The sequence below is a fragment of the Quercus robur genome, chromosome 7, assembly GCF_932294415.1.
Source record: "Quercus robur chromosome 7, dhQueRobu3.1, whole genome shotgun sequence".
Classification (NCBI taxonomy): domain Eukaryota; kingdom Viridiplantae; phylum Streptophyta; class Magnoliopsida; order Fagales; family Fagaceae; genus Quercus; species Quercus robur.
Window position 1 is genome coordinate 34,904,403 of NC_065540.1, and position 12,583 is coordinate 34,916,985.

Here is a 12,583-nt window from a genome sequence, read left to right on the forward strand (position 1 = left end):
TTCGCTGGTCAGTTTTGGCGACTTGTTCGCGAGTGGAAGGTCCAGTCGCGAGATTCACTCAGAGATTTTCGCGGCTCAGCTCGCGACTCACTCGCGGGTAGACCTTCCAGTCGCGAAAAACACTTAGAAAAATTTTTCAAAATTTTGTTTTTGTGTTCTTTGGCGGCTTAATCTGGCGACTGTGTGGCGACTTGTTTCAGTCGCGAAAATCGCGTGTTTTGCAGAAACAGGAGCAGTTTTTAAACCTCTTTCAGTTTTTCCCTCGAACTTTTGTAAACTGTTCATCTTCCTTTTAAACTGTTCTTCCTCCCAAAACTCTTCGTGAATCCATTTTTCAAACCCCTTTGGTGCCTCGTTTCTTCTCCAAATCATCAAGAAAAGGTATGGGTTTTGTCTTCTCAATCTCATTTTTTTCTGCATATTTCTGTTGCTGTTTGGACTGGTATTTTATTCGTTATACTTATCTCTATGTGTAATGGGTATGGAGTGTCTTGTTTGATATTGTTCTCACCTGTTTTCATGCTGAGCAGTCACAATGTGTTTTTTCATTGTTCTGATTTTTGCTTATTATTGAATCTGAGAATCTTTTCTGAAATGGGTTTGGTGTCTTTGTGACTTACTCATCTGATTTATGTGAGAGTGATTTATGTTATCTGCTCAAAATGTTCAAATGATGTTTCTTATTGCATATCATGATCATGTTAACCTGTCTCTATGACAGTTGTGATGTCTTTCTTTGTCTTGGTGCACTTTTACCAAGTTTGTTGCACGTATTAGTTTGTGCTTCTGTGTATTGTTGGAAGTTTTGGTTGGGTCTACACTATATTCAGTCGGGGTTTTTATATTGAAATATTGTTTACTCTGAATCTTGTTGACAATCTTTTGTGGGGTATTGTTGCTTGGTTCTTTTCTGTTGGCCTGTTCTCTTGCAGATGTCTCGTCGATCTTCCAGGGGTAAAGACATTGTTGCTGACGAACCAGCAACACCAGTTGCTAAAAGGACTCGTCTATCATCTCAAGCATCTCAAGATCCCAATGAGGAGAGATTCAGAGTTCCCCTTAACTCACACGCCTACTCAAATGTGTTTGACAAGTCAACAACTATAGTGGAGCGGGTAGTAGAGTTCAACACCTTAGGGACTACTTTCATCCCTCGAATCTTTGAGAAACGAGACTGGGCAAACCTGTTCGGAAACTTTGATGATCCAATGGATGAGCTGGTCAAAGAATGCTTCTCCAATGCATCTGATCTTGGACCTATCCTCGTTTTCTGGGTCAGAGGAACAGAGTTTAGTGTTACCCCAGACTCCATCGCAAATCTTCTCGGCATCACCAGACCTCAGAATGTGAATTTAACTCCCTATGATGAACGAAATCCAGAGGTTAGAGAAATCTTACAAATCCTAGGACACGATCATGAGGTATCCAGTGTAGGAACTTCCATCAGCACCGTAAAGTTTGCACCTGAGCTGACCACACTGAAGTTGATCATGTTCACCAATCTCTACCCACTGTCCAACACTACATTCATCAATCTTGGGAGAGCTATATTTCTGTGTGATCTCATTACCGGAGCCCCCATTGATATATGTGCTCACATCTACTACAACTTGAGGAAGACCGCGTGTCGATCTACAGCTCGAGGAATCATTCCATTTTGCAGTCTCGTCATGAAGCTCATCCTTAGTGCAGGCATTACTCCTCCTGCAGATGGTAAAATGTTGACTCGTCAACGTCCCATTTCTTTGTTCACTCTTCAAGCGAGCAGAAGTCACTCCTCCAAATCACCAAGAAGTGCTCACATCTCTCCGGTTCCTTCATTTGCCCCTGACTCAGAGACACCTGCACATACCACATCTGCATCTCGTGATGTTCCTGAAGCGTCACCGGCTGGTATTCCGCAAGCACAAACTGCTTCTCATACTGACAGAGTTGGCAGTGTTCTTGAGCATATTCAGAAACGCGTTGATGAGCTTGTGGCACTTCTCTACTCCACAAACAACCATGTCCAAATGCGCCTCGAGACTATGGAGAATCAGCTAGATGAGATTCAACGAAAGTTGGACGAGAGTCTTTAGCTATTCGTGACAAAAAGGGGGAGAGCATTCAGTAAGGGGGAGAAAAGTTCAAAGGGAAGTGTGCATAGTGATAGGGGGAGTACACACATACTTTTGTTTTTCGTCTTATCTTCTAAACTTATGGTTCTTATGTTTTTGATACACTGTGTTTTGGTGTATAACTGTTTCTAACTCTTTTCATATACTCTTGGTTTAAACTTTAATATATGTTTGATGATGTTATTCAGGTATTTGTTGGTTTGTACCCATATGCTTATGTAAGCTTTTAGGGTTTTTGTTTTATGCATAGTTTGTAGGCTTTATGGTATGTACCATGCTTAAGTGCAGCCTTTATGCTATGTTGAAATCAGTACTTTAATCTAAATGTTCTGCATTTTGGTTTATGTACTGTCACTCTTGTGCCCTTGTAGGATTGTTCCTAGATGCATATGCCTTGTGTGCTATGCATTGGTTGAGTGTTGAGCATACAAGTGTCTTGCCTTGTGCATGTTAACTTGTATGTCCTTGTGTTCATTCCAAGTGTGAATGAGCACTGTGATCACTACCTTGTGGTGTTCACTTGGTTGATCAAGCCATGGTTTGTTTATTAACTCCATCTTTGCTTGATCACATTCTGCCTGTTTCATATGCATTTATATTTTTCTGCTTACAATGATCATGGTGTATTGTTGTGTTTCAGGAGTTTATGTTCATATGATTCAAGTGCTTCACAGCTTTTAGAGTTAGGTGTGAGTGAGTTTTGATCAACTGTTCCCAACTCACATGTTAAGTCTAGAGTCTGTTTTAGGGTTTTGTCACGGAATAGCCAAAGGGGGAGATTGTAAGGTTGAATTTATTCAACCATCTAATTGGCTTTATTCCATGCCAAATTTGCTTGTAATTCAGCATTTAGAAACCCTGTATTTAGGTGGGATTGATGTAAGGGTAGTGAGTGAGATAGAGTGAAGATTGCTCAAGAGTGTGCAAGAAAACAGAGTGTCGCGGCTGGGACTCGCGGGTGGACTCGCGGCTTCAACCCGCCAGAAGATGCACACGTGCCAAGCATGCTGGAAGATGAACAGTCATGCTAGCTGGAGCACTACGGGACAAAACAGGACAACTGGCCATACGGTTAACTCGCGACTGGAACTCGCGACTTAGTCAAGCCGCGAGGTCAAGCCGCGAGCCACCCCTGTTTTGGAAAAACCTGACGTTTTGCATTCCTCTTCACTCCAGTATAAATACCCTTTTAACCCACGATTGAAAGAGAGCTTCCAGAGAGAATTTTGAGAGAGAAACCCTAAAGAAAAACCAGATTGTTTCACCCACAATCTCTACCTTAGAGCCTCATCAAATTCCCTCACTCTCTTCCTCTCCATTGTCAAATCCTTGAGAGGCATTATACCAAACCTGGTTCTCACCATTATCATCTCTGTGAGACAGACGTTTGGAGTTCTGGGAAGCAGTTAGGAAGGAGCCAATCTTTATTGGTTGATGCTACGGTGTAGTAGCGGAATCCGGAAAGCTAGAAAAGAAAAAGGTTCGGCGCAACCTCGTTGGAGCAAGAAGCTTGGAGGGCTTAGGTGCATTGGGTAGATTAGGCTTGGAGGGTCTATTGCTGTCCTTGTATCCCAACTGTATTTTCTAGTGGATTGATTACCGCTTGGAGGGCGGCGGAGAGGTTTTTCGCCGAGGTGTTCGGTTTCCTCTTCGATAACATATCTGGTGTTATCTCTGTGTTTGCATCTTCCTTCCTCTCTATCTCTGCCTTTACATTATCTGCTGTGGTTTATTTTGTTGTGGCTTAGATAGTTGTTTAATCAATTCCATATTATAGCATATGTTAAGTTTCCGCATACTAGTTGTTTGACATATTGCTTGGGTTGGTTAAGTTGGTTTTTGGGGGTCTAAACGTTCAAAAGTGTTTTTGTACACGTTTTTGAACTTTCACTCCCCCATAGTATATTTGCTTGATAATGTATGGCCCTGCCTAATTTTGCTTGAACTTCCCATTTTCAACTTGAATTGGGGCTTGGATTTCTTTCAACACTAAATCCCCCAACTTCAAATCTCTAGTTCTTACTTTCTTGTCAAAAGCTTTCCTAAGCTTCCTTGTGTAACCTTGAATATGATACAAGGCCTTAAGTCTCTTTTCATCTAGCATGCATAATTGGTAATATCTACTTTGCAACTAATTTGCTTCAGGGATTTCATTTTCCAATACTGTCCTCCCTAGAAATCCTCAGATCTCCTTTTTAGTTCTTGGAGGCTTCATTCCTACAATTGCCTTGATTTTCTTAAGATCAACTTCTATTCCCCTTTGGCTTACAATAAACCCCAATAGCTTTCTGGATGTTACTCTGAAAGTGCACTTCTTTGGATTCAATCGTAACTTGTAGAATCAGATTCTTTCAAAAAACTTCCTTAAAGCTGGTATAGGCCCTTCACGGTCCTTGGACTTGACTATCATATCATCAACATAAACCTCTACTTCTTTGTGGATCAAATCATGTGGCAAAGTGGTGGCCGCCTGTTGGTAAGTAGCACCAACATTTTTAAGGCCAAATGACATGACCTTGTAGCAATATGTCCCCACGGAGTAATAAAGAAGGTTTTCTCCATAACTTTTGGAGCCATCTTAATCTAATTGTACCCTAAAAATCCATCCATAAATGATAGCAAAGTATGACCTTTTGTGTTGTTAATCAGGATATCAATCTGAGGCAAAGGAAAGTCATCTTTTGGGTTGGCCTTATTCAGATCTCGAAAGTCTACACACATTCTGACCTTTCCATCCTTCTTTGGTATCAGAACCACATTAGCTAACCATTCTGGGTAATTGACTGCCCTTAGGAATCTTGCATTGTATTGTTTCTCAACCTTTTCTTTGATTTTAAGAGTCCACTTTGGCTTCATCCTTCTCAACTTCTACTTGACTGGCTTCATGGTTGGATTTGTTGGATTGTAGTGCTGTACTATATCTGTATCAATCCCAGGCATGGCTTTGTATGACCATGCAAAGACCTCTTTGAATTCTGTTAGGAGTGCCACTAATGCAACTTTCTCTAAAACGGTTAGGGTATTGCCCACTTGTATCATTTTGGGTTCATCATCAGTTCCTAGGTTAATGGGTTGGGTTTCTTCTTTTATGGGTTCTAGGTGTCCTTGTTTTAATTCCTTATTATTAAGAGTTTCTTTACCAATTTCATAAATAAAAACATTCAAAGCCAACAAATAAGCAAAATCAGAAATCATATTATAAGGAAAAGAGTTCTTAATAGACTAAATAGACTTAACTAAACCAGCTTGAACTGGAAAACTGTGACAAATAGACTTAACAGCAATAGAAATACTAGTAGAAATATACTCAATAGGGATAGAAACAATGTTCTTGGCAGGGGTGACTGGCTTGACGGTCTTGATCTTCTTGGCAAGAGTGATTGACACCAAGTCCTTCATGGGGTGGGTGGCTCCCTCCCATGCCTAGTTCTTTAATTTAGTCGTGGCTTCAACAATGGTAGGTGGCTCTCAGTAAGTTCCTTCTTCCCTCAGCATCAGTACTGCGGGATTTTCATCCATATAATCTGTGGCTTCTTCATTAATTTCCATGTCTGTAGGCTTGTCAGTCACAAAAGCATCCAGGCGCTTTATGCTATCCATCCACTCATCAAAACAAATCATGCTTCCCTTTGTTGCCCAAGTAGGTGTGTTGAGGGAGATGTTCTAACTCGCCTCCTTCCAGCCTGTCATTATTATGTTTAGCATTCTCAAGTGTTAGGATTCTGAGACTGTGGACCATCAGTTTTTGGTCTAGAGCGGCCAACCTAGCACCTATATCATCTTCCTCTTCAGTATGTGGGGTCAATGAGCCAGGTTTTGAATCGTAATATGACCCCAATTCCAGAATCTCTCTTCCATACTTGTCATATCGAGGACTAGACCTTGAGCTAACATCAGTGATATAGCTCCAATTTGAGGGATGCTCATAGGGGTAATCATCATAGTCCACATCATTGGGTTATCCAACCTCTTACATCTTTTAATACATTTATCAGCCTGTATTGGTCACTATTAGTGTCATTCCACTTGTTAGCTTCGGCATCATCTTCAATATCTTCATCATAATAGTCCACATCATCATCATATTCTTCATAGTAAAGATCTGTGTCTTCATCTTCTCTATCACTAGGGGGTTCACTCTAGTCATTGCCAGTGTATGGGCTATCATAATCTTTGCTGCTGTTGCTCTCACTGTCGGTGTTACTGTTATCATCATCATGTCTACTATCATTGTTGCTGCTGTCACTACTATTGTCACTCTCGGCATCACTTCATCATCATCACTAGGGGCTACTCCCCCTTCTTTATCTTTATCATTGGCTCTTAGTTCATACGGGCTCTTTAATGCATGCTGGCAAGCCTCCCAGTACTCTTCTTCTTCTATATTACAAATGGCATCTCCAAGGAGTGTAGTCATGGCATCAAAGTCCATGTAATCAGCCCAATAAGTAGGAACCTAGGTTGTATCTTCTTTCTTCAATTCTGGAACCTTGTTGTTGTAGTCAAGCAGTGTCTCGAACCCATTCACCATTGCCCTTGTCACAGGATCAAATCTCAGTTTAGGGAATCCTCAATAGCATTGACTTTCTCCAGCTTTGACAAACTTCCCGTTCAATGTAGGAGTATAAGGCTTCAGGGGTTCTGGGGGACAAGGAAGTCCCTTTGCTTTAGCTTTGGCTCGGGCCATCTTTCTCATCTCCATCTCTAACAAGTCATCATTAGTAGGCTTATAGCCTAGCCCAAAAAGTGGTATGGCTGTAGGAATCATCGAGACTTGAACAGTAGGATTCTTCATAGTTCTCCCCAAGTTCATCCCCGGAAGATAGTTCATTTTTCTCATCATTTCTACCACATTGTTGTTGCTATAGGGAGCAAAGTCCATTGGGATCTTCTCCACTTCTTTTTCTCTCATTTCAAAGCCAGAACTCTCAATCTCAAAGCCATCCAAGGTCAATGGCTCTTTCTCATAATCAATACCGGTAATAGGCTTCGGCATTGTCAAAGTATCACTATATATGGTCACAATAGCTCATTCGTGTGGAAATCAAACATTTTGGTATAGGGAGGAAGGTACGGCCTTTGTGTCATGGATCCATGGTTGCCTAAGGAGCATATTGAAGCATGAGGCTATGTTAAGGACTTGAAATTCCACCTTTTTTACCATCAGTCCTATAGTGATCTCTAATGTTATGGTTCCCAAGACCTCTCTTCTACTGTTGTCGTATGCCCTCACATGCTTATCAATAGGCACAAAGTCTTCGATGCTTAGACCCAAGCAAATTGCAGTCTTCAAAGGACACACATTTATTGCACTTCCATCATCTATTAAGATCATCAGTATCCTCTTCCCCTTAGCATCTACAGTGATGTGCAATGGGTCATTGTGGTGCTTCCCCTTCTTATTCAGATCTTTGTTAGAATAGGAAATAGTGAGTTCTCTATTTATGGACCCAATCATAGCATTCAAATCTTGGGAAGTTGTGGTTGTAGGGACTTGGATCTGGTTGATAAGGTTTACCAGGTTTTGACGGTGTTTGTATGAGGCCATGAGTAAACCCCATAAGGATATGTTGGCTTGTGTCTTTTGTAATTGCTTGAGGACCTCATCTTCTTCGGTAGGTGTTTGTTGGGTAGATTTATTCAAGGCTTCTACCGGGTTGTTTGTCTCCAAATGTAGGGGTTTGAAGTGTCTTCCCCCCTTATGATGTGGGCAATTTTTGTTGGGTTATTAAGATCGGTATCTTGGGGTTTGAAGTGTCTCCCCCCATTTGTGGATGTTGGGTTCCCTAATTGGGGTTTGAAGTGTCTCTCCCCGTTTATAGGTGCTTGGTAGTTTGATTGGGGTTTGAAGTGTTTCCCCCCATTTGTAAGTATTGGGTTATTTGATTGGGGTTTGAAGTGTCTCCCCCCATTTGTGGATGTTGAGTAATTTTTGGTTTCTGGTACTTCTTCATTCCATATATCATATCCTGTGGTGGTGGCGGATGTCTTATCCATTAGTTCTTCCCATGTCATCATAAAACATTCGGGCAGGTCATAGATTAGGTCAGATGGGTCTTCTTTTCTTTCCTCTTCGGTCATTAGGCAATTAATCCTTGGTTTTTCCCCAAAATTGTGATTGGACAAGGGATTATTAGTGATGCTAGGCCTTGTAAGCAGTGCAATCACCTTGTTGTCTATTAGGTTTTGAATTTCATGACGAAGGCAAAAAAAATTGTCAATATCATGGCCAGGGCTTTAGTGGTAAGCACATCTTTTGTTTACATCAAATCTTGAGGGTAAGGGATTTGGAATTGGTCTTGGGTCTAAGGGTTTTAATAACCCTTTTACTTTTAGCTTGTCAAACACTTGGCTTATAGGCATATACAACTCATGGAATTCCCTCCTAGGTCTAGGTCCTTGTGATACTTACACAGGTGCAATGGGTGCAATCAGTTGATAAGGATCATTTTTATGGATATTAGAAATTTTCGTAGTCTTAGAATTAGATCCTACATTCTTTTTAAACCTCGGTGGGTCATCATTCTTTATAGTGCCATTGTTTATTGCATCCTTAATTTGGGTTCTAGCAACAATCAAAGCTTTGAAATTGAGAAAGTATTGTGTAAACAAGTACTTATGGTATACAGTTAATAAATTCTTTACAACCATAGCTAACTGTTCTTCACTTGGCCTATACCTGTGTTGCCTTGGCTCTCCACTTGATAATGAAAGTAGAGAAGGATTCTTTCGGCTCTTGTTTAGTGGTCTCGAGATCTCTCCTTGTTATGTCCACTTCTATATTATACTTGTATTGCTTGTGAAACTCTCGGTAGATGTCCTCCCAACTTCTTGCTCTAGCGTCATCTAGGTTGAGGAACCACTTAAGAGTGGCTCCAGTCAGCCTATTTTGGAACATTTGAGCAAGTACTTCTTCAATTGCACCTAGGGGCTGCATAGCCCTTATATACATCTTTAGATGGGACTTTGGGCAACCTGTCTCGTCAAACTTGTCCAAGGTTGGCATCTTGAACTTGGGAGGCAGTCTCACTTCAGGGAAAAGTGAGAGGGAATTGTAGTCCATAAGGTCTTCAATCTTACGAGCTCTTCTAATCATCTCCTCCATTTTGTTCATTCTTTCATTGATCTTCTTCTCACTTTCCATAGTTAGAGGATTATGGTCATCCTTGTTCTCCTCTTGGTTACTCTTCAGATTCTGAAATTGTTGCACCATACGCTTGATGTCCTGGATTTGACTAGCTACCATGGTGTTGAGTAGCTCTTGAGTGTTCATGGGTTCCTCGGTGTTTGGATGTTCCCCTTCTTTTGCCATAGTGTTGGGAGGTTCAGACTTCTTGTGGCTTGAACTGTATTGTAGGTTGAAGATGGGATTGTGATATTGCAGCAATGGAGTATCTTCTATTCTTACGGGCTTCAGTACCGTAATGGAAGTGATGGGCTTGGAACTGGGGCTACTAGCTTGAGTGTCAGCCTTAGGTTCTCTTTGTAGCCTTCCTTCAGATCTTGACCAAATTCTCCCCTAATGATAGGCTTGGTTAGGTTAATTAAAGCTAAGTCCCCATCCACATCAATCAATCAACCAAACAAACACACACAACATGTAATGCAATTTTAACAAGGACCGACCTAATGTTAGGTTCTAAGTTGTTACATTGTAGGGTGGGTTAGTTGTTTCATTGTTTCCCATAGCTAGGATGTTACACCTCCTAACTTGTAATGTAATGAACATTGTGTTGGTCCAAATGGCATGATCTGTCCTTTATAGTCAACAAGAAATGATCTAGTACCTTTAGGCTATGGATTGGTGAGTTCGCCACTAGGTACCCAAATCTAATGAAGACCGGTGGTCCATGATTACTACCACCACATGTTATTGAAAGGGGTGCATACATATTGTTGTTTGGATGACACACACTATGACAGTTAGGGAAAGCTTTTAACAAACAATACACACAACAAAATATAATACATCAAAGTATCATACAACATCTCAACAACCATAAATAAACAAACAAACAACAATATGCAAGACCATGCAAAAACAAGGGTACACATTTGGTCACTTAAGTCTAATATGAAACTTAGCCTTCAACATCCCCAGCGGAGTCGCCACTGTGCAAGACCACAAAAGTGCCTCTCAAAAAAAGAGATTTTTGGGTGCTTTGAAAGAGACCTCTCTTTTTGTGTATGTGATGTGGAGTTGCCACTTATTTTTTATACAAAAAAATAAGGAAAAAAAAAAAAACTAAATACAGAATACATGACTAAATTGTTCCATTCTCATTAATTGACTAAAAAAGAATACATATTTGATAAATTGAGCATTACATGGCTTTGGGTCCTAGTTACAAACTACCCAATAATTACATGGCTTTTTGTCCTAGTTACAATCTATCCAAAATAAAAATAAAGATAAAGCCTAGGTCTACCTATCCAAAGACACTAAATTTGGAGGCTAGGTTACGGAATGGGAAGGTGTTAGACACCCATTCCACCCTGAAAGAGTTTGGTCTTCTAGACTCTTGTGACCTATGTACCCCTTTTATGCATGACATGAATGTTATGTTGCACACATGAACAAAACGAATCAAAATTAATGCACATGAATCTACTTTATGAATATGCCCTCTTCTTTGTTTTTAAAAAAATTGGATCTGTGTTGTGATAAAAAAAATTGAATTGGGTTTAAAATAAAATTAGATCTGTTTTTGAGAACTAAAAAAAGTGGTTTATTGATGAAAGAAAAATTAGATCTGTTTTTGGGGATTGAAAGAATTGGGTTTTTGATGAATGAAAAATCAGATCTATTTTTAAGAACTAAAAAAAATTGGTTTTTTGATGAATGAAAAATCAGATCTATTTTTATATGTGTAAACAATATTAAGAAAAAGATTTTTTTAAGAAGAGAACTTTATTCATGAAATAAATCCATGAAACATGCATTAAACAAACAAATAAAACACTCATGACGCTTTTTTTATTATTTCAAAATTTGCTATGTTAAGAAAATTAGATCTATATCTAAAGAAAATGTAGATCAGTTTTTTAATTAAGAAAAATTCAAATTTGTATCTAAGGAAGATACAAATAAGTTTTTGTTTAAAAAATTCAGATCTGCATCTAATGAAGATGCAAATCAGTTTTTTTTTTTTTTTTTTTTAAATATATATATATATATATATATTTTATATATTTGAGAAAAATTTAGATTTGCATCTAAAGAAGATGCAGATAAGTTTTTGATTTGAGAAAAATTCAGATCTGTATTAGATCAAATTTTTATTTGAAAATAATTTAGATATGCATCTAAGGAAGATGTAGATCAGTTTTTGATTTAAAAAAAGATGTAGATAACATGCAGATTTTTGAAATTAAAAATAGATCATGACAATAATAATAATAATAAAAAAATCAAGAACATATTTCAACAAAATAAATCAACAATTCATGATATAAATATTTAAAACAACTAAACTGAAAGGAATATATAAACATGCATCATCACAAAAAGAGAAGCATAAGAAAAAGTGTTAATAAGAAACAACCTCTTGCATGGAGCACTCTTCTTCTTAAGGGGATATTTTAGGATTTAAAGAAATTTATGCAATTTTCTTTGAAACCTAAAAGCCCTTGCTTACAAAAAAGAAATTCTTAAGACTAAAGCCTCCAGAACCTCTTTAACATAAGAGAGAGAATTTTAGAAAGGGGGTCAGAAATACTAGAAATTTGAGAGCGTGAAAAAGTGTCTCTTTGAGAGCGTAAAAGAGTGCTGAATTTTGAGATCCAATATCTATTTATAGAGGCTAGAATGCTTAAAAAATAAGCAAAGACGATTAGAATACGAACTAGGACGCGTCCTTCTGCTAAAAAGTTGAAAAGGATGTGTTTTTTCGTCACTTGAAGACCGTTAGGCTAAAGCCTTAATAGGTGCCATTCGGCACTTTGAAAGTGCTGCTGGCACTCTTGGATGCCAATCGCGCTTTCGTGTTCGGGTGCGTTTTGGACTCCTTTTTTAGGTTTTCTTGAGCCGGGAATTGCACTTAGACGTGTTTTCAATCCTTATTCTAAGATTTTTAACTCTTTTTTGGATAATTCAGGTGTTTTCAGCAACAATTATCTTGTAGATAAATATTCTAAAATAAATCTTGATAAAGTTCAGATTATCCACAATTTTATTATTATCCAATCATCCCCTTTATTCCCGTGCTAGCAATCCTATTTTTGACACTAATTATCAACCAATCACAAAATTATTTAATTAATTTTAATTTTTTAACCAATCAGAATTAATTTAAATTAATCATGTGTGGTTGACTCTACCTAGACACAATGCATGTTGACTGTGCAAACTTGATTATGCGATATCTTTCTGTTCGACAATCCGATTTGGAAACTAGGCATACTGTCGCGACTGTTAGAACCTCGAGATCATTTTTATGATATGCAATGAATAAATTAATGCATGT